Source organism: Lampris incognitus, chromosome 6 (genome assembly GCF_029633865.1).
Source record: "Lampris incognitus isolate fLamInc1 chromosome 6, fLamInc1.hap2, whole genome shotgun sequence".
Classification (NCBI taxonomy): Eukaryota; Metazoa; Chordata; class Actinopteri; order Lampriformes; family Lampridae; genus Lampris; species Lampris incognitus.
This window is the reverse complement of record NC_079216.1, coordinates 18,969,170-18,996,380: the sequence shown is the minus strand read 5'-3', so window position 1 is coordinate 18,996,380 and position 27,211 is coordinate 18,969,170.

Genomic DNA, 27,211 nt, shown 5'->3' with positions numbered 1-27,211 from the left:
CTTCAGCAAGCTTGCCTTTAGTCTATCTGCAGTCACATTATCAGGCACTCTGTGTTTCTTTCTAGCGTCTGCTGGTTTATGTTCGTAGAGATGAGCGGGTTGGTTGCAAAGAATGCATACATTCTTGTACAGAAGCTGAATGGACCGTGAACTTGAAGAGGTGCATGCAGTTGATGCACTGAACTCAGAGCAAGTGCGCCTTCACTTCAGCTTTGCTGTCTCTTCCTCTGCCTTTGATGCTTGAGCTGACGTCTTGGTGACCTTGACAAACTTGTTGTACAAATAATCTTTACACTTTATGTGGTATCTAAGTCTTCCTTCATTTTCATCCTTCTTCATACGCTCCAAAATTGTAGCATTTTCCATGGCTTCTGCATGTTTCAATAAAGTAGCGTAGCCTTTAGAAGTTCCTTGCAAAAGCCTCTCACCTGCAGTTTCCTGGCCTTCACAGAAGAAGCACTTGAGCAGAGGTGGGTTCACATCATCTTCCATATTAGCCTACTGAAGACCCATAGCCTACACAAAGTAGAATAAAGACCAAATCTGTCATAGAGGCGTAGTTTCTGAAATATTGTACTGAGGTGTAAAAGAATAGATTTGCTTAACCGTAACAATAAATCAAAAAAAAATCTGAGGCAGTACAGGCTACACCACTTTAACCTAGCTAGGTAGTTAATGCAGCAGACAGCTAGCATTTAACTAAATAAATAAATCAGATGTAGGCTTTGGAGTATAGTACACACATGAGAGTCAGACAACTTATGACAACTATGAGCCAGCTAACAAGTATTGTTAAGCTAGTAATGACAACTTTTAGTGGAAGTTAACATTTACGTTAGCCGATCATATTACTTACTGTTAGCTAGCTAACAAGAACAAGCAAAGTTATACCTTTTATGTAACAAATGAGAATCATCAGTGTTGTGCAGAGAAACATTTCAGCTTGTTAGAAAAATTGTTGAAAATACGTACGTATCAGGTGTTGAAAGCAGTATATTCAGTCAGCCCGTGATCAATAGAGAAAAAGGATGTAAATGGCTTCAACATGTCGGGTGCCCTCTACAGCATGGGGGGGGGGGATGATGAGTGGGAAAGTGGATGTGAATATTTTTCTACCAGGGTCTTGGTGAAAAATAAATGCTTGCAATCAACTTAGAATCATGAAAAATTCCTAGTTTGACCCCTCAAACGTAAGTTAAGTCCAATTTAAGCTTTTTTCAATTTTCGAAAATCTGTTATCGGTACCCTGACTTTGAGCAATTTTTTCGGAGGTTACCCCCGGGAGTTGAATTTCAACATTTTAATACATGTTACTACACACCTTAAGGAACACATTGGTGAAGAAATTTATTGGTAACACTTTACTTCCCAGATTGGTCAAATTCCTGCTAACTTTCCCTCACTATATGCTATGTTTTATATATAAATACGTATATGTATAGCGTTTTTTCCCGAAACCGTCAATGGTGTTGAGAGTGCGAGCGGAATATCGACACGTGTCTACTTCTCCATGCACGTTACACAAGGGCTAACGTGTCTACTTCTCCATGCACGTTATGTTCTAATGTAGCGATTTCGGGGGGGGGGGGCAACCACAGGAACTGCCGCAGCCGGGACGTGAACCCGTATCTCCCGCACCGCGGGAGACATCGCTAACCGCTCGACTAAAGGATCCGACCCGTTAGCCAAGAGCTAACATGTCTACTTATACATGCACGTTATACTACCCCCCTCCTTTGGGAAGCGCGTCTGTGCGTATCCCAATTCTGGTACCAATGTGGCAAATTCGGGGGGGTAGCTCGGGAACCGCCGCACAGCCGGGACGCGAGTCTCCCACTCTGCAAGCGACAACGTTAACCAGTCGACTAAAGGGTCCGACCCGTTAGCCAAGGGCCAACGTGTCTACTTATCCATGCACGTTACACCACCCCCCTCCTTCTGGAAGCGCGTCTCCGCGCTTCAGCATATCAACTCCTTCACGCCTCTGGGCGCATACGCTTCCGATGGCCTTACGGGCTCACCATCCTACTTCTGACACCAATGGAGCGAACTTGGGGGCAACCACAGGAACTGCTGCAGCCGGGACGCGAACGCGTTGCTAACCGCTCGACTAAAGGGTCCGACCCGTTAGCCAACGTGTCTACTTATCCATGCACGTTACACTACCCCCCTCCTTCGGGAAAGCGCGTCCCCGCGCTTAGGGATATCAGCTCCCTCATGCCTCTGGGCGCATACACTTCCGATGGCCTTACGGTCTCACCATCCCACTTCTGACACCAATGCAGTGAATTCGGGGGTAGTTCGGGACGCCGCATCTGGAATGCGAACACGTGGCTCCCACACCGCAAGCGACAGCGTTAACCAGGTGACTAAAGGGTCCGACCCGTTAGCCAAGGGTCAACGTGTCTACCAATCCATGCATGTTAAGTTTTTTGCATGGATAAGTAGACATGTTAGCCCTTGTCTAACGGGTCGGACCCTTTAGTCGAGCGGTTAGCGATGATACGGGTTCGCGTCCCGGCTGCGGCAGTTCCTGTGGTTGTTGTCGTGTATTTACAGGATAACTGAATTGTACAACGATCAAGGTGTATCTTGGTCTTCCTCTTTTATTTGCTAGACCGTAGTAACATTACAAAACGACTGCCAGAGCAGCGTCAAGCCACTCAGGTGTACGAGCACCAGAGTGGCGCGCGTACATTTATACAGCATACACAACCAATAGACTTCGAGGGTCAGAGGTCAAACATAAAATACGTATTACTGCAAATAAAAACATTTGCTTGCGTGTGTATCTCCATGCACTACACTCCTCCTCTGAGATCTGAACGCAGTACATTTACAGTACAACATTTTTTTTTTCATATTTTCAACATTACTTTGTTATAACAACAACTGGGTTCTCACAGATTTAATCTATCAGGCGGCTTCACATGCCGCTGCGGTCTCTGGACACCCTCTACAACTGAGGAGGGAGCAGTCTCACTGGATTCTTGCTGTACAACCCTCTCAGTGGATTCTGGAATGTTTACAGGCATTGCTACACATGCATGTGATACATTTGGAACAACCCTCAGATCATCATCAGATTCATCTGACACATTACAGTTCTCAATCTCAGTATTGATCATTTGATTGGCATGTCTCTTGTACACCTTTCCGTACACTTTCACAAGATATGTGAGAGGACCAAGTGCCTTTACAATGCACCCAGGCACCCATTTAACACCTTCCCCTCCCCTGTGGTTTCGAACCAACACCTTCTGTTTTGGTAGGAAGTGTCTGACTTGTGCCAACTTATCTGCTTGCTTGGACTGTTGACTGTCCTGTGTCTGTTGCATGGACTCCGTGAAATTAGGTTTGGTGAGAGACAACCTGGTTTTGAATTGACATCTGAGAAACAATTCTGCAGGTGTTTTCCCTGTAGTAGACTGTGGTGTACTCCTATAACAGAATAGGAAATTGTGTATGCAGTGCTGCAATGTCATATTGCTACTCTTTCCCTTTTCAAGAGTTGTTTTCAGATTCTGCATCAAACGCTCTGCAGCCCCATTAGAAGCTGGGTGGTAAGGAGAACTCTTAATGTGTTTCACCCCATTGTTTTTCAGGAATGTTTCAAACTCAGCAGATACAAATTGTGGTCCCTTATCAGACACAAGTTCGTCTGGAAGACCCCAAGTGGCAAGGTATCCCCTCAAACCCTCTATGGTCTTTTCAGATGTAGTGCTACTCATCAAAGCTACTTCTGGCCAACGTGAATCGCTATCAGTGACCACTAGGAAGTTGAACTTTCCCTTCTGAGCATAATCTACATGTATCCTCTGCCAAGGACGGTTAGGTCAGCTCCAATTGTGAACAGGAGCTGTGGCAGGTTGGTTTCTGTTTAACTGGCATGTCTGGCAACTGTTTACCAGTGACTCTATGTCAGAATCAAGGTTTGGCCACCAAAAGTGACTACGGGCTAATGCCTTCATCTTTACCATTCCCTGGTGATTTTCATGCAATTCATGTAACATCTGTGGTCTTAACACCTCTGGTATGATTACCCGGAAACCCCACATCACACAGTCAGATTCAACAGTCAGTTCCGTGTTTCTTATGAAGTATGGCCTTAACTCATCTTCATTCAAATGCTTTGGCCAACCATTCAATGTGAAGTGCTTCACTTTCTGTAGTACTGCATCAGTCTTTGTCTGTTTTGCAATCTCTTGTGAGGACACTGGCACTTTATCCAAGAATGAGACCCTAAACACAGAACTATAATCTGAGTCTTCCTCTTGAGTCTGTAGTGGTAAACGTGATAATGCATCCACATTTACATGTTGTAAGGATGGCTTGTAATGTATGCTATACTGGTATGCTGCTAAAATTAATGACCACCTCTGCAGCCTAGCTGCTGCCAATGTAGGCACTCCAGTCTTGAGCCCTAGTATCTTTAGGAGTGGTTTGTGGTCTGTAAGCAGAGTAAACTTTCGTCCATACAGATAGTAATTAAACTTGGTCACCCCAAAGATGATACTAAGTGCTTCTTTTTCTATCTGAGAATAGTTGACTTCTGTTTTAGTGAGTGTCCTAGACATGGTTAAGCAACAGGTTTCTCACTGTTGTCTGGAAACTGATGTGAAATCACGACACCCATGCCGTAAGGCGAAGCATCACATGCCAAAATTACAGGCAGTTTAGGATCATAATCTGTAAGCACTGGCGCGGCTACAAGCTGTGCTTTAGTACGCTCAAACGCCTCTTGACATTTTCTTGTCCAATTCCACTCTTTATCTTTATGTAGGAGCTCAGTCATAGGCTTAATCTCGCTGGACAGGTTTGGTATAAATTTGCCATAGTAATTGAGCATGGCTAAGTACGACCTCAATTCCGTCACATTTTTCGGTACAGGAGCTTTGTCAATAGCCTCCGTTTTCTCTTTAATTGGGCGCACACCCTCGGCATCAATTACATGCCCGAGATAGGCCACACTGTTCTGAAAGAAGGCGCATTTCTCTTTGTTAAGCCTAAACCCATGTTCTTCCAGTCTCTGTAACACTTGTTTAAGATTGCGCAGATGTGCGGTGGTATCTGTTCCTGTTATCAAAATATAATCTAAGTAGCATACCACGCCATCAAGCCCTTGTAATACTTCATCCATAGTGCGCTGGAAAATAGCGGGCGCACTAGCGACCCCATATGGCAAGCGGTTGCATACATAGATACCTCTGTGTGTATTGATCCTGAGAAACGGCTTACTTTTCTCATCCATGTCGAGCTGAGTGTAGGCCTGCGTCGAGCCAAGTTTAGTGAAATGCCTTCCACCTGCTGAAGTGGAGAATAAATCCTGCGGTTTTGGAAGTGGGTACTGATCTACATCAAGCCACTGATTTACCGTCACCTTATAATCTCCGCAAATGCGCACTGATCCATCTTTTTTTCCAGAATGCGCACCAGCGGCACAGCCCATTCACTATGCTGCACGGGAGAGATCATTCCCTGTTGTTCAAGTTCGATTAACTTTTTATCCACGGCTTCACGCAGTGCATAAGGCCCTGGCCTCGCTTTGCAAAATTTTGGTATAGCATCCGGTGATACACGCAAGGATGCAGTGACGTGCGCTTGTTCCGACAGGCTCGCTCCAGATGTCCGTTCTTTCCACATCCGCGACACTGGAAGTTTTTGAAGTGGCAGCTCCCCGGTCCGTGTCCTTTCCCGAGGCACCTGTAGCAGTCCTGGTGGCTGTCGCTGACCTCCCTCTGGTTCCGCGCAGTCCTGGGCTCTCGATGTCTCCGCACTCCGACGTGATCCGCTCGCATATGCACAGATGACTGTCCCTTCTGCATGCTTTCTAATCCAGGATTCGTGCATTCGAAATGGTTCGTTAATTCCACCATTTTTTGCCATGTTAACCCCTCGCCAATGGCGGCATTCAGCAACTTCCGACGCAGCTCTTTGCTCGATGTCCCACACACGAGCTGATCTCGGAGCTGCTCCTCGAGGCTCGTGCTACATTTGCATGTAGAAGCTAATCCTTTGAAGCTAGCAATGTAATCAGCAAAAGCCTCTCCAGACTGTTGTCGACGGCTTCTAAAAGCAAATCTTTCCGCCAATACGTTCTTCTTTGGCGTGTAAAAATCCCGCAACGTCTGTAGCAAGGTTGCGAAAACAAATTCACTGAACTTTTTCAGTGATATCAAGTCCTTTAGCAAGGCAAAATTCTTCGGTCCAACCACAGAAAAAAATACGGCTCTTCTCCTATCTTGCTCAATTTTGTTATCAGACAAGAATTGCATAAGCCTTTCTTCATAATTGTCGAAGGTTTGTGCCGTTTCGTTGAACTGCAGTCCTATATCTGTACTATACAGTGCCGTCGCGTACGATAGCTGCTAAGCTGCTAGCATCGTTCAAAAATTACCGGTCAAGACGGGAGCAACCCGTTGCACATAAAATTAAAGAGGAAAATCCCATCCTCGTCGCCAAAACTTGTCGTGTATCTACAGGATAAATGAATTATACAACGATCAAGGTGTATCTTGGTCTTCCTCTTTCATTTGCTAGACCGTAGTAACATTACAAAACGACTGCGTTTAGCAGGCACGAAAACACGAGTGACCCTCCTGCTCTGTCTTCTTCCAAAATGGCGCGCACCAGAGTGGCACGCGTACATTTATACAACATACACAACCAATAGACATCGATGGTCAGAGGTCAAACATAAAATACATATTACTGCAAATAAAAACATTTTCTTTTGTGTGTATCTCTATACACTACAGTTGCCCCCCGAATTCGCTACATTGTTGTCAGAAGTGGGATGGAGAGACCGTAAGGCCATCGGAAGCATATGCGCCCAGAGGCGTGAAGGAGCTGATATGCTTAAGTGCGGGGACGCGCTTCCCGGAGGAGGGGGGTAGTGTAACTTGCATGGATAAGTAGACACGTTGGCCGTTGGCTAACGGGTCGGACCCTTTAGTCGAGCGGTCAGCGATGTATATATTTCGGAAGTGATGTATTTGGTAGCCATGAATATTCCCGCGGCACTTCTAGGCAAGACACGCCCGCGTAGCGTCCAGGCGCCATATATAGGGTTCTAGGAAGACCCGCCCTTACTCTGCCTCTGATTAGCTAACTTTAACCGTAACCCCGCCTTAATCCTAACTTTAACCAACCCAACCAACGGAGGCAACGAATACTGGCCAATCCTAGTGCTTGAATGCTGCGCGGGGCGTATTCAAGAGCGACTCATACCGAGTACTTACAAAATGGCGTCTCGGGGTGGCGTGTGCGAGGGAATTTTGATCGGTAACAATATAGATTTTTTCGCCACAGACACACTAGACAAGGTAATTAACAACTTCTATAAAGTATTGGCTAATTGGTATTGAGCTGTTATTTGTTTCGCCTCGTGTTTTAAACGACACAGGCCGTAGAGTTTGTGTATGTGAGCAAGCTGCCCAGCCACCGCTTATTGTATTCACTCATTTAAAAAAAAATCTTTCTTGCGCTTTTACTGTAACACTTGTTTTGCTCTTAGATGCTTGTTTAGAGAGAAGATGCACTTATGACTTCTGATGACCAGTAGTTCTCCTGATTTGCTATGTTAAATGCACTTATTGTAAGTCGCTTTGGATAAAAGCGTCGGCTAAATGACTGTAATGTAATGTAAAAATGTTTCGCGTTATCTTCTTTAAAAAAACAGTCAAAAGTAGTTAACGTCGGTTATTAAGTAGTTGGACTTAACCTAGTACATTGTAACTTGCCTGCTGGCAGAGTTTAATGCACATTTTTGTAGAGCTACCAGATAGACACGTTACCGCGACGCCATCCTGGTCCGTCCCTTCCTTCAACTACAATATACACTCACCGGCCACCTTATTAGGCACACCCGTCCAACTGCTCGTTAACGCAAATTTCTAATCAGCCAATCACATGGCAGCAACTTAATGCATTTAGGCATGTAGACATGGTCAAGACGATCTGCTGCAGTTAAAACCGAGCATCAGAATGGGGAAGAAAGGTGATTTAAGTGACTTTGAACGTGGCATGGTTGTTGGTGCCAGACGGGCTGGTCTGAGTATTTCAGAAACTGCTGATCTACTGGGATTTTCACACACAACCATCTCTAGGGTTTACAGAGAATGGTCCGAAAAGGAGAAAATATCCAGTGAGCGGCAGTTCTGTGGGCGAAAATGCCTTGTTGATGCCAGAGGTCAGAGGAGTATGGCCAGACTGGTTCGAGCTGATAGAAAAGCAACAGTAACTCAAATAACCACTCATTACAACCGAGGTATGCAGAAGAGCATCTCTGAACGCACAACACGTCAAACCTTGTGGCAGATGGGCTACAGCAGCAGAAGACCACACCGGGTGCCACTCCTGTCAGCTAAGAACAGGAAACTGAGGCTACAATTCGCACAGGCTCACCAAAATTGGACAATAGAAGATTGGAAAAACGTTGCCTGGTCTGATGAGTCTCGATTTCTGCTGCGACATTCGGATGGTAGGGTCAGAATTTGGCGTCAAAAGCATGAAAGCATGGATCCATCCTGCCTTGTATCAATGGTTCAGGCTGGTGGTGGTGGTGTAATGGTGTGGGGGATATTTTCTTGGCACACTTTGGGCCCCTTAGTACCAATTGAGCATCGTGTCAACGCCACAGCCTACCTGAGTATTGTTGCCGACCATGTCCATCCCTTTATGACTACAGTGTTCCCATCTTCTGATGGCTACTTCCAGCAGGATAACGCGCCATGTCATAAAGCTCGAATCACTTCAGACTGGTTTCTTGAACATGACAATGAGTTCACTGTACTCAAATGGCCTCCACAGTCACCAAATCTCAATCCAATAGAGCACCTTTGGGATGTGGTGAACCGGGAGATTCGCATCATGGATGTGCAGCCGACAAATCTGCAGCAACTGCGTGATGCTATCATGTCAATATGGACCAAACTCTCTGAGGAATGTTTCCAGTACCTTGCTGAATCTATGCCACGAAGGATTAAGGCAGTTCTGAAGGCAAAAGGGGGTCCAACCCAGTACTAGCAAGGTGTACCTAATAAAGTGGCCAGTGAGCGTATACTGGGGTGATGAAACAGACAAGCAACGAGTGTGGCAGAATGAGCAACTAATAGGCTGACAGATAATGCAGGGGAGTGCCAGTGGGTGGAAACAGTGTACTGGTTGGAACAGCTGGCAGGTGCTGATCGGAGAATGAACGGAGGGGTGTGTGCAGGAGAAGCAGCAGAGGGAGGGGGTTTAGAGGAGCAGGAAGCTCCAACAGAGTCCATGACAGCCCCAGCATCCCGTCAACCAGAGAGCAGAGTAAGCGGTTTGGATAAGGTTGATGCTAGATCCAACGGGGTGTAGGCACGGAAGTAGACGTGATTGGTTGTTGCGTCGGAACCTCGAAGCGCACTGACTGCCAGACCGACAGACAGAGAAATAGTTGAGGCGAATTAAGTCAACGTTGGTTAGCTAGCGATAGCAATAACGGTAGGGTTAGGGTTAGAGTACGATCTGGCAGTGTTAAGGTCAGTTGTAAACTAGCTAGCTAAACGTTTCAGTTCGCTTCGAGGTTCCGCGCTGTCTATTGGCCGACGTAACAGCCAGCCACGGCTGCAACAGCCAATCACGGCTACGTTCGTGCCCACATCCCGTTGGCTCTAGCATCAACTTTTGGGGAATGGTGGATGGATTGTGACCTTGTTTTTTTTTTAATTGTCTGTAATGTCGGCACTTTAATCTGCACGCTGTTTTTTAAAGTTTCGAAGCGTTCCACGTCTCGTGCTCCACGCGTGTAGAATGAGCTCATTTGTTGTTTTTTGAAAAATAACCTCGCTCAAATCAAGTTTGCCACATTTTAACAACCGTATCAACTAATGGAGGAGGTAAGGAAATCATGATTATCATGCAGTGAGCCGTTCAATTGGTCAAAAATCAGTTCAATTGTGTGACCAAGACGGTCATTATGGCCGTTTTTGGATTTTCAAAGTTTAATAACTTTGTGGTTAAAAAAAAGAAGATACAGACCTGCCACTCCCTAAATTGCATATATTTGCATTAAAATTAGTTTTAGATCAATCGCACAAAAAAAGTTACGAAAAGAGCTACCTAAAACGACCATGACCGGTCAACATGACCGTCTCGTAATTTGCGCGTGATCATGCGCGTCATGTCACTATTTGATGTGTTTTGGTCGCATCATTTCCTTCGCAAAACTCATTGCTCTGTCCTAGAAAAAAAAACTAGCGTTTTTCATTGCAGAGAAATACTCTAAACTGGATTTTTGATTATTGCCAACATGTCTGGTTACAGACGCACCATGACTACCACCGACGCGTTGCAGAATTTACAGGCATTGGTCAGCGGCTATTTCACATTGTTTGAAAAATAGTATTAAAGGTGTTAAAATTTTAATTTTGGTGTCAGTTAGTTTCACAACAGACATACTAGCATATGTAATGCATTAATATCTCAACTCAGTATTTATCTTGACAGATATAGAGTTTAAAAACTATGGTGGTGAAAATGACCGCTCCCGGTCATTGTAGTAAAGTTCCTGTTGTTGTTTGGGACTGTTTTAATAATTCTTTTTAGTTCTTTTTTTACATTTCACATTTTATAGGTCTCGTTACATTTGTTAGACTAGCAATATGTGTTTTCCATTTTTCAGGTAATATTTTCACTTTTTCAATTTTGCTATTCAAGTTCGACCATGTCTCTCTGAAGTTTAAGTTGTTTAGAAATAGTATTATTGTTGTTAAAATGTTAATTTTGGTGTCAGTTTCATAACAGACATACTAACATATGCAGTGCAATTGGGTGTTTATGTTGGAGTTTAAAAACTGGCGGTCATTTTGACCTCCCATGGTCGTTTTAGGTGGGAGTGAAATCCACGAACGAATGTGAAAGTACAACTCCATTTTTCTTGGCCAGTTTTGCAGCTCACGACTTGCCTAGTTTTAAAATTGGAAAGAAAACCTTGATCAATTTTAGTTTATACTTCAGTAACCTCTTTGTTTGTGTTGGCAGACGTCTGATTTAGAGTTCAATCTGTCCGGCCTTGAGGCCCCGAAGGAGCCTACGAGCCCCATTGAGGGGTCAGAGCTGGACCCTGGTTCCCATGATGGCTTGGTACCAAGCAGAAGAACCACTGAGAAGATGGAGACGGTTGACCAAGCTGCTACCGTCAGTAAAATACAGAAATTCATGAGTTGATTGGTTAGTTTATTTGTTTGGCAGGGTTTTTTTTTTCAGTCTTAACAATATTTTATTCATTAAGCCTGAAGAACATCTTACTCTAAAATCATATTTCAACAAAACAGTATGATTGTTGAAAAAGTCTGATAACATGCCCTTGGATAAGAAAATAACAAAGTTATGCTTGATTTCAGAAAAGGAATACTAAAGCTATTAGTAACCTTGTAGTCAAGACCACTCAAGTCCAGACCAGGATTTTAGCTCAAGACTAATGGGGCCACAACTTCTGTGAAGACCCACACCAGAACATTACAAGTCCCATTAAACACGATGACTGTACTTGTAGTAGGTTATTATCGTAATAAAAGTCACAATTTCAGTACACTGCAATATTTTTTGTCCTTTTTTTCCCCCCTCTACCAAAGAAGGAATGTTTCAGATGCCAAATGTCCGGCATTTCAGTGTCGTAAATTGATAATAATAAAAAATAAACAAATTAGATTAGATCACACTTTATCAATTTCCTTGGGGAAGTCTGATGTTCATTTTATTAAGGGTAAATTAAAAATATGGATTACATACTTGTAGTTGGACAGTCTTGAAGAGAAATACTCTAAACTTGATTTTTGATTATTGCCAACATGTCTGGTTACAGACGCACCATGACTACCACCGACGCGTTGCAGAATTTACAGGCATTGTTCAGCGGCTATTTTACATTGTTTGAAAAATGGTATTAAAGGTGTTAAAATGTTAATTTTGGTGTCAGTTAGTTTCACAACAGACATACTAGCATATGTAATGCATTAATATCTCAACTCGGTATTTATCTTGACAGATACAGAGTTTAAAAACTGGTGGTGAAAATGACCGCTCCCGGTCATTGTAGTAGTTAAGTTCCTGTCGTTGTTTGGGACTGTTTTAATAATTCTTTTCAGTTCTTTTTTTACATTTCACATTTTATAGGTCTCGTTACATTTGTTAGACTAGCAATATGTGATTTCCATTTCTCAGGTAATATTTTCACTTTTTCAATTTTGCTATTCAAGTTCGACCATGTCTCTCTGAAGTTTAAGTTGTTTAGAAATAGTATTATTGTATTAAAATGTTAATTTTGGTGTCAGTTTCATAACAGACATACTAACATATGCAGTGCAATTGGGTGTTTATGTTGGAGTTTAAAAACTGGCGGTCATTTTGACCTCCCATGGTCGTTTTAGGTGGGAGTGAAATCCACGAACGAATGTGAAAGTACAACTCCATTTTTCTTGGCCAGTTTTGCAGCTCACGACTTGCCTAGTTTTAAAATTGGAAAAAAAAACCTTGAGTAATTTTAGTTTATACTTCAGTAACCTCTTTGTTTGTGTTGGCAGACGTCTGATTTAGAGTTCAATCTGTCCGGCCTTGAGGCCCCGAAGGAGCCTACGAGCCCCATTGAGGGGCCAGAGCTGGACCCTGGTTCCCATGATGGCTTGGTACCAAGCAGAAGAACCACTGAGAAGATGGAGACGGTTGACCGAGCTGCTACCGTCAGTAAAATACAGAAATTCATGAGTTGGTTGGTTAGTTTATTTGTTTGGCAGGGGTTTTTTTTTCAGTCTTAACAATATTTTATTCGTTAAGCCTGAAGAACATCTTACTCTAAAATCATATTTCAACAAAACAGTATGATTGTTGAAAAAGTCTGATAACATGCCCTTGGATAAGAAAATAACAAAGTTATGCTTGATTTCAGAAAAGGAATACTAAAGCTGTTAGTAACCTTGTAGTCCAGACCAGGACTTTAGCTCAAGACTAATGGGGCCACAACTTCTGCGAAGACCCACACCAGAACATTACAAGTCCCATTAAACACGATGACTGTACTTGTAGTAGGTTATTATCGTAATAACAGTCACAATTTCAGTACACTGCAATATTTTTTGTCCTTTTTTTCCCCCCCTCTACCAAAGAAGGAATGTTTCAGATGCCAAATGTCCGGCATTTCATTGTCGTAAATTGATAATAATAAAAAATAAATAAAATAAACAAATTAGATTAGATCGCACTTTATTGATTTCCTTGGGGAAGTCTGATGTTCATTTTATTAAGTGTAAATTAAAAATATGGATTACATACTTGTAGTTGGACAGTCTTGGACAGTAAATTATAATCTAATCAATTTTTTCTTATTATTAATCTATACCACTGAAACATTAAAACACTTGAATCTGAAACATTCATTAAATTCCTTGAAGCCTAAATAAATATTACAGTGTAGTGAAATGTCTCTACTATGATGGTATGCTGCCAGTTACTGTCGTGAAGTTTAACTGGACTGGTCATGTCCTGGTGTCAGTCTTTACAGAGGCTTTTGCCCCATTGGTCTTGAGTTGGAATCATCACCTTAAAGTCCTGGACTTGACTTGGACTCGATAAGCTTTGGTCTCAGACTTGTCTCCCTGAAGACTTGTTCTGGACTTGGGTGGTCTTGACTACAAGGCTAAAAGTGTGGTATATTCATAGCCATAGTAGATATTGCATAAGGAATCAATCCTGTACTCGTGTGACGCCAGCTAAATGTATGGTCACAATTTTGTGATATACTGAATTAATTTACTTTTTATTTTCTTGAACATTGTTGTATCTGAGAGGGAGTTTCACGCTAGGTAGTGTAGAAGGCTCCCGCCGAGCAGAACTGAAGAGCACAGCAAACGCTGTCCCTCCTCGTTATTTCTCTTTTCCCCTGTTCCTAACAGGTTGGGGAATAAACATTCTTATGTGATGGTTTACGAATACATCAAACATGTCAACCCTTCAGTTTGATGTAAAAAGAAGGATGTCTGATTTAAAGATGCAGAGCTGTGACCAAGTCACTGTTACGCAAGTCGTAAGTAAGTAAGTCTCAAGTCTTAACCTTCGAGTCTCAAGTCAAGTCCCAAGTCATGAAGGGCAAGTCGCAAGTCAAGTCCCAAGTCACTGAGCTCAGGTCAAGCCAAGTCCCTAATTTCAGGTGTCAAGTCATCAAGTCTCAAATGTAGGGTGTTTTATACCAATTTAACACATTTTTTTTACATTTCAGTTAATATTGAAATAGTTTCATTATAATAGTACATGAATAAACTACACAGATAATGTTAGAAATAATTGTTTTTTTTATTGTATTCAAATTTGGACAACAGTTGGATGTTTTTAGATGGGTTAAAATAAGGCATAAATAAGGGGATTTTATGAAAAAAAAATTATCCCTATCCCACCCAAATTCCCTGAATCGCATATAGCTGGATCTGTCACAAAATGTCTCTAGACCAGGGATGGGCAACACAGGTCAGAAAGGACCAGTGTGGGTGCATGCTTTTGTTACAACCAAGCAGTAACACACATGATTTGACTAATCAGCTACTCCCTAAGTAGAATCAGGTGTGTTACTCATTGGTTCAAAAGCCTGCACCCACACCAGCCCTTTCTGGCCTTTGTTGCCCATCCCTGCTCTAGACCATCGACAGGAGGAGGAAGCCGTAGGCACGTCTCCTCCAAATCACGCTATGACAAACCCTCGCTTTTTAACACACTGCAGTCTCATGGAGATAGACACCCTGTTTGGCCATCTGAGGAGAGACGAAGCATGAGTACTTTCTATTCACTTAGCTGCAGGCGCCCAGATGATCCAGAGGGGTCTCTGGAGAGTGACGACAACCTAGAGCTTTTAGTCCAGCCTAAACCCCTATAACCCGGGTGAGGCTGGCTAATTAATGCCCCACCCACATGGACCTCCAGCCGTGGTTTGAAATGGCGCAGTTGGGATTCGAACACCCAGCTGTGTGATGCAGAGATGCGCAGAACAACGCCTTGGCCCCCTACACCACCAGAGGCCCCTGAACACAAAACTCTTAATAACAATACAAAACAAACACACTCTTGCTGCTTGTCTAGCTTGCAACATACACTCACCGGCCACTTTATTAGGCACACCCGTCCAACTGCTCGTTAACGCAAATTTCTAATCAGCCAATCACATGGCAGCAACTCAATGCATTTAGGCATATAGACATGGTCAAGACGATCTGCTGCAGTTCAAACCGAGCATCAGAATGGGGATTTAAGTGACTTTGAACGTGGCATGGTTGTTGGTGCCAGACGGGCTGGTCTGAGTATTTCAGAAACTGCTGATCTACTGGGATTTTCACGCACAACCATCTCTAGGGTTTACAGAGAATGGTCCGAAAAAGAGAAAATATCCAGTGAGCGGCAGTTCTGTGGGCGAAAATGCCTTGTTGATGCCAGAGGTCAGAGGAGAATGGCCAGACTGGTTCGAGCTGATAGAAAAGCAACAGTAACTCAAATAACCACTCATTACAAATAACCACTCATTACAACCGAGGTATGCAGAAGAGCATCTCTGAACGCACAACACATCGAACCTTGAGGCAGATGGGCTACAGCAGCAGAAGACCACACCGGGTGCCACTCCTGTCAGCTAAGAACAGGAAACTGAGGCTACAATTCGCACAGGCTCACCAAAATTGGACAATAGAAGATTGGAAAAACGTTGCCTGGTCTGATGAGTCTCGATTTCTGCTGCGACATTCGGATGGTAGGGTCAGAATTTGGCGTCAAAAGCATGAAAGCATGGATCCATCCTGCCTTGTATCAATGGTTCAGGCTGGTGGTGGTGGTGTAATGGTGTGGGGGATATTTTCTCGGCACACTTTGGGCCCCTTAGTACCAATTGAGCATCGTGTCAACGCCACAGCCTACCTGAGTATTGTTGCTGACCATGTCCATCCCTTTATGACCACAGTGTTCCCATCTTCTGATGGCTACTTCCAGCAGGATAACGCGCCATGTCATAAAGCTCGAATCATTTCAGACTGGTTTCTTGAACATGACAATGAGTTCACTGTACTCAAATGGCCTCCACAGTCACCAGATCTCAATCCAATAGAGCACCTTTGGGATGTGGTGGACCGGGAGATTCGCATCATGGATGTGCAGCCGGTACTAGCAAGGTGTACCTAATAAAGTGGCCAGTGAGTGTAGACCTACAATGCATTGCATTTGCAAAATATCAAGCTGACTAGGACTTTATCGCTCATTTGAACGCAATGAGGCCGCATTGTTATCCCTCCATGGCTGAACACGCGCTGCACTGGAGCACTTGATACCGGCACTGCCAAGACACTCACTGCTACACGGAAAAGTGAAGGAAGAGTCTTCCTGTTTAGAGCCCAGAACAGGAGACTGCTCCGGCCTTCACGTTGGTCAAGGTAGTAGCTAAGCTGACATGCAGGACTTCCACTAACTGCTTTCCTGGTTTTCTTTTGATATGCTGAAAAAAGCCCTGCTTCTTCCATAGCATCATCTTCCTCAGTGGTGGTTGGGGCGGCAGGAGGTTGTTCAGCATCTGAAGCATCTTCCAGAATCAAATCTGACAACAGCAAGTAAAAATAAAAAAGACAGAAACAAAAGATTAGCGTAAATTAAATACAGTAGAGTTTCCCCTACAATTGTTTTTCAGGCCTGGTGGTGCATACCGAAAAACCGCTAAACAGACGCGGCACGCAGGATGGCATAATTGGCACAGTCGGCTTCGGTAGGTTGGTGTAGCAGGCGGTCTGCAATTTATATTTGCATTCAAATTTTTGTTCACTCTGCATATTCAAGACTTAAAACAAAGTGATCACAAGAAGTGGATGACTTAGTAAGCTGGATTTATTTCATAAAAGTAAGCTCCCAAGCGCAAATGATTATTGATTTCCAAATAAATAGGTATTTGGCGTTATTTTTGGCATTTAAAAAAAGGGGATTTTGTTGGCCTGGTGGGGGTTCTCGTTGGCCCCAGGCCTATACAGTTATATGGGAAACATTGCATTAAATATTACCTTATTATTGTTATTAAAATGTATTTTTGGAAGATAGCACGCTAAGTGATTAGGTAGTGTGATAAATTTAACCATTACTATTTTTTCCACAGGGCTTCAGACAGGTAAGTACTAGGATTTGCTTCGATTTCTCTCTACAGGTATGACAGGTAAGTACTGGAGTTGGGTTTATCAAGAATAGGCATTTCTTAGGGTTTTATAGACCATCTTTATAGACTCTTGATTCTGCTGCAGAAGAACTCAACTAATTCTGAAAAAATAAAATAATTAATGAATAAAATAAAATAAAATTTTTGTTGAAATTATGACCTCTTTAATTCAAATTTAAGACAATTTAATGACTTACAATAAAGTACACTATCTGTTTTAATAACAAACAAGTATAAGAATCTACTTACTTTTCACCAGTTCGACTACCTCCTCGTTGACCTCATCATCAACTAGGACATCATGGTCCAGCCACATCATGGCAAAAGAGGGATCCAGCACCGCTGCTTTGAGATATACTGTGTCCGAGAAGGGTGCAGTTGCTCCATCTCTGGATGCCCTTGCCATTTTCACGTTGACAAAGATTCAGTGTCTCCAAGTGATGGTTTAGAGAAAGAACACAAAGCATGACTGCGCTGATCGTTACCACCTTCTCTCCTTGGGTTAGATCTGTTACCTCTGCAAAAGGCTGCAGAGGATTGATGAGCTCCTTCAGTTGGCTCCACTCTCTAGATGAAAATGTAACGTCCTTGTGGCCTGCAACTTCAAGTACCCTACACAGTTGTGGGTAGTCACAGTGTAGCACTGATTTCCCCTGCCTAAACGGTGAATTCCAACGTGTATTTACAGATGCAGGGATTCCATGCCATCCAAATGCATTCTCAAATGCTTCTTTGAAAGTTGTGCTGGTGTGAAGCAACGAGCTCAGCCTCGATGCTTTGGCAAGAGCTGAATTAATTACTTTAGTGTCTTTTAAGCCATCTCCCACCACTAGTTGTAGGGTGTGGGCAAAACACTGTAAACGCTGTTGACCATTTTTACCCAGAGTGTCGTTGAGGGTTTCCTGTTCTTCCAGTGAAAGGTCGTTCCATCAGTCTGCATCATCAAGGTCATCATCATCATCATCCGCCTCTTCATGTTCTTTTGGAAAGCACACTGTGAAAGCCTTTTTCATATTACCGGCTCTATCACAAAGGATGTAACCTAGCTTACTTTAATGCCATACTTATCGCAGACTGCTTCAAACTCCTCGGATATCCACTCCCCTGTGTGTGCTCCTCTGAAACGGTTGCTTGCCAGCAAATTGGACCTCAATTGAAGGGCCTCATGCTTCATTTCCATCCAATGGTCAGTGACCCCTTGGAATCCTCTCGTCTTGCGATCAGACCATATGTCCACCGTGACGGAGACATGATCTGCTTGTGCCAACTGATTTTTCAGTTTCGTCTTCCTTTCAGCAACCAGGCTGTCAATCTCCGTCTTCGAATTTATGGTTCTACGACACACTGGAGTATACTTGCTGTCCACCACTGACAAAAAGTGACAGAAACTTTATTTTCAACGATGGACAACGGCATGTTGCAATGGATGATGGGGTCTGACATTAAGGCATTAGTGATTGCTTTTTGCTGTGGGTGGTTTATGTTATATAATTGCACTGACCGCGACTCAGCGCATTATGAGATGTGTGGCTGCTGTGGGTCGCTGCAGATCTGTTTTTTCTTCTGGTATTCATCAAATCTATTAAATAAGATACAAAAGATGTTAGCACATTTGTGTTAAATAATAGGGTAAGTATTATCCATCTCACAATAATTTCAATTGGAATTACAAATAGAAGCTTGTATGGTAATTTGTTAATGTTACCATACCTAGCTGGCTAGCCCAGTGGTTCTCAAACCTCTCCTCGGACCCCCCAGCCTTTCTGTGTAGTTGTTGAAGTCCACCACCAGCATACCTGATCAATCGATCAAGGGCTTATTAATTAGTTGACTCCCTTGATTAGTTGAATCAGGGGTGCTGGTGGTAGAGTTCAACAAATACATGGGCTGTGACCGAAGGCGCGCCGTACTTATATACGCTTATTAAGTACTGATGTAGCTTATGTGATGATGTGTACTTAATAAGCGTAAATTAAAGTATATAGGGTGCACTTTCGGTCACAGCCATGGAGAGGTTTTAGAACCACTTGGCTAGACACCAGGGAGTATTTCACAAAGCTGGCTAACTGAGTAAGCCTGACATCTGCACAGAGTAAAACCTGGAAACTTTTCAAATCTGGAACATGGACTGAAGTAAAAAAAAGCTGTTCTGGGGTTTACTCTGCGCAGGAGTGAGGTTTACTCAGTTAGCCAGCTTTGTGAAATACCCCCTGGCTCTAATCTAAGCCTGTGCTTACTAAGTATGTTTTATGTTGGGTGCAGTGCACTGTCATGCTCTGAGTGCCCCCTGACTTTCCTCAAAAAGACATTCACTTAAGAAATCAGTTGTAATGAAACAGATCTTTTTTGAAAATTATTTCAATTGCTATCGTGCAAAAATAGTTTTATAGGTATTAATATAGAAATTTATAGGTATTAATTTTGCTTTCATGAAACAAGTGTCTGTCTTTATAAATGTTTATACTTCAATGTGGAAAATCTTTCTGAAGACAGTATATAACTAGATTAATTTGAACCATGGAGAGACTTAATACCGTAAAACCATACACTGAAACATCCATCCATCCATTGTCTTATCCTGCTCTCAGGGTCGCGGGGATGCTGGAGCCTATTCCAGCAGTCATTGGGCGGCAGGCGGGGAGACGCCCTGCACAGGCTGCCAGGCCATCACAGGGCCGACACACACACACACACACACACACACACACACACACACACACACACACACACACACACACACACACACACACACACACTTGCTTGCTTTGCTTTAGGTTGTCCGTCGTGTCTGATGATGACAATCCTGCCTCTGTCACTTGTGAGTCTTCTTATGGCTGTAAAGCCCAATCCGCGATCCACAATGTCTGCCACAGACAGAACAGGTGAAATCACTGACTGGGGGTGTAGGTGTGGTACTGGCTTCATGTCTCTTCAGACGTCTTCTGGTCCGTCGATCACCGCGGTCCTTCTCGAGGTTTTGCACCCCTTGTTGACAGAGCTGCCGCCAGATGGAGCGTTGGGCGGCAGTGTCTTCCAGCTGGCTCGGGTTCAGGCCGCACTTCTTTATGATGGTCTTCAGCTGGTCTTTGTACCGTTTTTTCTGGCCCCCTGCCAAGCGGCGGCCAAGATGTAGCTGGCCATACAGCACTTTACGCGGTAAGCGCTCCTTTGGCATCCTGATGACGTGACCGAGCCATCGAAGTTGGTGCTGGATGACGGTAGCCTCCATGCTGATGCAGTTGGTCTTGCGGAGTATTTCAGTATGGGGCACTCGGTCACGCCAGGTTATCCTCAGGATGCATTGTAGGCATCTGATGTGGAAGGCCTCAAGCATCCTGAGGTGGTGGCTGTACAGGGTCCACGCCTCACAGCTGTAGAGGAGAGTCGTGATGACAACTGCCAAGTAGACAGATATTTTGGTGTGGAGGTTGAGGTCTTTGTTTTGAAAGACCCTTCTCCTAAGTCTGCCAAAAGAGGATGACGCTTGTTTAATCCGGTTTTGCATCTCCCTGTCGATGCTGCAGTCGTCAGAGAGAAAGCTGCCCAGGTATTTGAAGGATTCCACTGTTGCAAGTGGTTTGTCGGAGATGGTGAAGGTTGGTGAATGAGATGGAGGAGTAGATGCCCACTGGCATACTACTTCAGTCTTTGTCACATTTATAGAGAGCCCCAGCCTACCATACGCCCTTGTAGCAGCTGCAAGGGTAGCTTGTAGTGCCTCGGGTGTGTGGGCCACAACTGCACAGTCATCTGCGTACTGTAACTCAATGATGTGCTCCGATGTCATTTTTGTGACCGCTTGGAGCCTACGGATGTTAAATAGGTTTCCATCTAGTCTGAAGTCCACAGTAACCCCACTGTCCTTCCTGATTTCCTTGTGGAGCAGCAATGTCACACACAGGAGGAAGATGTTAAAAAGAACTGGAGCAAGGATGCACCCCTGACGTACCCCGGTGCACACCCTGAAGGGCTCAGATTCCTGGCCTCCAATGGTCACACGTGCCATCATCCCCACGTGAAATCTTTGAAGGATGTTGACAAACTTTCGTGGACAGCCAAACTTCAGGAGGATGTTCCATAGGATGTCCCTGTTGACTGTGTCGAAAGCCTTTGACAGGTCGATGAAGGCTATGAAGAGGTTCTGATGTTGCTCCCTGCACTTCTCTTGGAGTTGCCGTGCTGTGAACACCATGTCCACAGTACTCCTATTCCTCCTAAACCCACACTGTGACTCAGGCAACAGCTCCTCTGAGATGTGTTTTACCAGCCTGTGTAACATGAGTTTGGCCAGGACTTTTCCAGCAACAGCCAGTAGTGAAATGCCACGGCTGTTGCAACAGAGGGACTTGTCTCCTTTGCCTTTATATATGGAGATGATGTTAGCATCCCTCCACTGCTGAGGGACAGTTTCGTTCTTCCATACGTGTGAGATGAACAGGAAAAGTGCACGGGTGCAGAGTTAGCCTCCCTGTTAAAAAATCTCTGCAGGGATACTGTCAGGGCCAGGGGTCTTGTTATTTTTCAGCGACCTAACTGCACAATGAACCTCTTCAAAGGTTGGTGGAAGGTCAAGGTCTTGGATGGTGGGGCGGACAGGTAGTTCATCCAAGATCGAGGGATCGGTTGGGGAGGGCTGGTTCAAAAGAGTCTCAAAATGTTCTGCCCATCTTTTTGTGATGAATTTCTGGTCTTTTATGAGGGTGGTACCATCATCAGACTTCAGGGGGGAGACAGAGCAGTTTCTTGGGCCGTAGATGGTTTTCACTGCATCATAAAAGTTGTGCATATCATTTCTATCGGCATGGGATTGTATTTCATTTGCCTTCGATATCCACCACTCATTCTGCAGGGCACGCAATTTTGACTGCACCTCTCTCCTGGATGCTTGCCATTGTTGCCGGAGTGTAGCTGATGTGGGATTGTTGAGGACAGCACTGTGTGCTTTATGCATGCCTTTGAGGATGGAAGTTATTGTGCCTGTGTTGTCATTGAACCAGTCGTGGTGTTTTCTGCTCCTGTAACCGATGGATTGGGATGCTGCCTTGTAGAGTCTGGAGCTCACGGAAGACCATTTCCTGTCAATGGAATCATCCGTGCTCAAGAGAAGCTCAATGTCTTCCAGGTTTTCAGCCAGAGAGAGGCGGAGATTGTTCTGGACCTCAGCCTTTTCTAGCCGGGTACAGTCAAGCCTCTTCTTTCCTGACCTTTGGAGACGAACAGCAGGGCGTACCTCCACCTGGAGCCTGGTCATGATGAGCCGGTGATCTGTCCAGCACTCAGCACCTCTCATTGCACGAGTGAGTAAGACGTCTTTTGTATCAGCACGTCTCACAATGATGTAGTCCAATAGGTGCCAATGTTTGGAGCGTGGGTGCATCCAGGATGTTTTGTGCTTGTTTTTTAATTGGAAGAGGGTGTTTGTGATGGTCAAGCCATGCTCAGCACAGAGGCTTAGGAGGCGCAGTCCATTTGCATTGACTTTCCCAATGCCATGCCCACCAATGACACCACTCCACACCTTGTTGTCTTTCCCCACTCTGGCATTGAAATCGCCCAGCAAAAAGATCTTGTCCTCCTTGGGTATATGACGGAGAGCCTCATCTAGTGACTGATAGAAGCGGTCCTTTACGTCATCCTCTGATGGCAGTGTTGGTGCATAGGCACCTAGGAGGGTGGCATAACGTTTCTTGGCCAGAGGGATCCTGAGCGACATGAGTCTTTCACTTATGCCAATCGGTGTTTCAGTGAGTCTTGGTAGGAGGCTGTTTTTTATTGCAAATCCCACACCATGCTGATGTTGTCCTCCTGCAGGGTATCCCTTCCAGAAGAAGGTGTAGGTGTCCTCCTTCAGGGAGCCTTCATCCAGGAACCTGGTTTCACTGAGTGCAGCAATGTCAATATTGTAGCGATTGAGTTCTGCTGCAATTAGTGCAGTCCTTCGCTGAGGTCTTTCGGCATTAACGTCCAGCAGAGTTCTTATGTTCCATGTTGCCAGTTTAAAGGGAAGTATTTTCTTTTTTTTATTTCGACCGCAGAGTGGAATGTCCCGATAGGTGCGGTAGCCTATCCAGGATGTTTTGAGTGGGCAATGTTTAGGCCACCTTTTCTAGGCCCCTCCCCAGTTGGGGTGAGCAGTGTGGCTCCTAAATAGGACTGCTCAGACACACAGGGGTCTGCCGAGAGCAGCTGCCACTCAAGCCCAGCTGCTGGCGACCATGAATAGCCCTGTGCCGCTGGCGTGCAGGGGTCTGATTAGGAGCTTCCAGTGCATTCATACCTGCTCCCGTCACCAGACACCCCATCGCCGCCAGACTTTGATCCATATTCCGGTTGCTGGTCTCACCGAGGCAGAGGTGGATACCTGCGCAAAGAGATTGTTTACAGTGCCGCTGGGGGTGCGCATGTCCCAGCAGCACTTCTTCACTGTGAGAGGGTGGGATCTGGTGGCAAGGGGGGCCCAAGACGACCAGCACTCTTCCACAGCTGCAGGAGGCTGCCGGAGCTCCAGTCTGTCAGAGGACCGCCTATCGTGCGCCGCCATGCACATTGCTTTTCTCTCAGGGTGTGCTCCCCTAGCCTTTGTCGTCCTACACTTACCCACAAGGCAGTGGGACAGTGGTTGGTCAATGCCAGGGCGTATCCACTTCACATGGGCCTGCGCATTAGACCTCTGGGGACCACTGTAGCTCCGAGATCCCCTACAGTTTAGCCAGGGACCGCAAGGTACCCAGTTACCGTGTGTGGCCACGAGGAGGCACTGCAGGAGTCTTGGCGGTAGAGAGGCTATGTACCGGCAGGGGAGACTTACGCACTCGGCTCCTCTTTTCACCCCCACAAAGAGGGCTAGCCGGCGGCAGTAGCTGAGAGCAGAGAGTAGCAAGCAGAAGCAGCATGCAGCATGCACTAACTACAAGCACTACTACCCCAGTATTACTGCACTGACGCATCACACACGCCCTGTGCATCACACACACACAGGCTGCCAGGCCATCACAGGGCCGACACACACACACACACACACACACACACACACACACACACACACACACACACACACACACACACACACACACACACACTCATTCATTCGTAGGGATAATTTAGTACCGCCAATTCACCTGACTTGCATGTCTTTGGACTGTGGGAGAAACCGGAGGCCCCGGAAGAAACCCACGCAGACACATGCAAATTCCACACAGAGGACGACCCGGGATTGATTATCTATCAGGGGGCAACAGGGGGTATGACATTCAGGTGCCTGCTAATCCTGAGACGTCGGGGCTACATCGCCCAGACATCATTGAACATTCTCAGTTAGAAGTTCTGAAACAGAATATATAACGTTCAGTTTTATTTTTGAGATTGGGACGATGTTTGGACGATATAGCCTGGCGTATTCAAAATGGGCAGCTCGTGTCTGTCTGTGTGTGTGTGTGTGTGTGTGTGTGTGTGTGTGTGTGTGTGTGTGTGTGTGTGTGTGTGTGTGTGAGCACACATTCTACCTGTAGCTAGCAAACGAGCAAACTTACTTCTCTTTATGGCTTTTCAAGTGACACACAAAGTTCGACGTTGTTGCAATGCCATTGGAGATTTTTACTGCACATGTTTTGTAGATAGCTGTCCTTTTTTGCCCACAAATTCCAAGCTTTGTATAGCCATATAGTAAGATTTTTGGAGTCGTTCCCGCAGCTGCAGCTACAATGATTGCAATTTGCAAAATCCCGGCGCTCACATTGTGTAGAACTGACGTTAGTTTTTGAGTGACATGATGACATCTCCAATTAGTGCTGAGTATTTGTGTTTTCCCGCCCATCTAAACATTTGATTGGCCCTACGCGATGCTTGTATGTAGGTACGTGTGCGCGCGCTTGAAATGAAGAATAATTACAAAAAGTTAAAAACTATGAGAGAGGTGCATCCTGCATCGTCATTGTTGGCATCTCTCGTGTCCGAGGATCCATTCCAAGAGATTAAGGTGTGTGCTTAAAACGAAGATGGCTTGACAGTCCAAGGTGAGAATAGAAGAGGCTGGAACAGTGCGGATAGTAGGGGGTGGACCCATTCCTGCGGCTCTCTGTTCTTGGCGGATTTTTCGGCGGTGGCACTTTTCTTCCGCATGCGTTCATTTGTCAGTTTCAGCCCTGATGGAACCAGCCAGGCAGGCAGCTCTCCAGTGCTTTCGATTTTATGAGTCTCATCACCAGCCAGTCAGACTAGCTTGGTCTAGTCAGAAACGCACGAACTGAGGAAGCCTCTTGGATGAGAGGCGAAACGTCTTCACGGATATATACCAAGTCCAGTTGCACTTGATTCAACTCCTTTGGAGTATAAAATTTGTTTCGGGAGTCTGTCGTTTGGCATCCTCTGGATGTGGCCAAGCCACCGCAGCTGGTGATGTTCAATTGTCGTCTCGATGGAAAGGAGATCGGCTCTTTCGAGAACTTGATTGTTGGTGACCTTTTCTTGCCAGGAAATTCCCAGAATACTTCTCAGTTTTTCCTGGTGGAAGCGTTCTAGTTTATGGATTTGGTATTTGAAGAGGGTCCAGGCTACACGACTGTACAGGAGGGTTGAAAGAACCACTGCACGGTAAACCATGATTTTGGTTGATGTCTTGAAATCACAATCATAGAAAACACGGTGAGAAAGTCGTCCAAAGGCAGTGTGGGCAGCTTTCAGTCTGTTGGTGATATCCGGTTCTAGACTGCATGTTTCTTCGAGGATACTTCCAAGGTACTGAAAGGATTGAACTTGTTCTGTAGGTTGGCCATGGATGGTGATTTGAAGCGGAACTCCTGGGGTATCCTGAGGCACAACAGCAAGTGTTTTAGTTTTCTTGATGTTCACAGAAAAGCCAAAATTTCATAGGCCTGAACAAAGGAGTTGGTGATCGACTGAAGACCTTCTGGAGTCATGGCAGGAGCAGCGTTATCATCGCCATATTGAAACTCACTGATGGCGTTGGTGGATGTCTTGTTCTTAGACTTCAAGCACTGGAGATTGAACAGGCTGCCATCAAAGCGGTAACGGATGTTGACTTTACCGTCAAGAGACCGATCTGTCTTCTGCAAGAGAGTGGCCAGGTATAAGGAAAATAACGTAGGCGCTAGAACACAGCCTTGCTTTACTCCATAATCCATGGGTAAAGGGTTCCACGGAAACAGACACAGCCTTTCATGTCATCATGGAGGGCGCGAATCATCTGGATGAAGTGGTCAGGGCATCCAGATTTGGATAGCACATCCCACAAAGTGGCTGTCGGAACAGAATCAAATGCTTTCTCAAGGTAGAAAAAGAGGAATCCTACATTTTCCCAGCATTGGGAAAACACTCAAACAAGTCTCTCGAGTCATCCAGCTCAAGTCCAAGTCATAGATGTCAAGTCTCAAGTACTTTTCTTTTTGGCAAGTCAAGTCTCAAGTCATCAAATTTGTGACTCGAGTCGCACTCGAGTCCAAGTCACATGACTCGGGTCCACAACTCTGTAAATATGTCGAATGAACAGAAGTTTACATCGCGCTACTCAAATCAACGGGGCTAGAGCACTGTTAGCAAGTCGTAATGGAAGTCAATGAGACAAGATGGCCGCCCGCACTTTAAGCTATTTTATTTTGTGTACTTTAGTGATTCAGACTCGGTCATATGAATGTATTTTACAAAGTAATGGCTTCCGGTCATATCTAAAAAGAGTGCACAGGTAACCACAATGGTGGCAGTCATTGAGAGTATGTTTTTGGTGTGATGTTGGCAGTGTTGTAGTCGAGTCACTAAACCTCGAGTCCGAGTTGAGTCTCGAGTCCCCAGTGTTCGAGTCCAAGTCCAAGTCCGAGTCAGCAAAGAAAAGTCGAGTCGAGTCCCCATTACCTGAGTCCGAGTCAAGTCCCTATTACCCTAGTCCGAGTCCGAGTCATCAAGGTTGAGTCTGAGTCGAGTTCAAAGATGGCTCCAGTGATCCACTCGGGCACAGTCAAAGATCTGACATACAAATAAAAAAGGTCTACATTAAACAAAAATGAC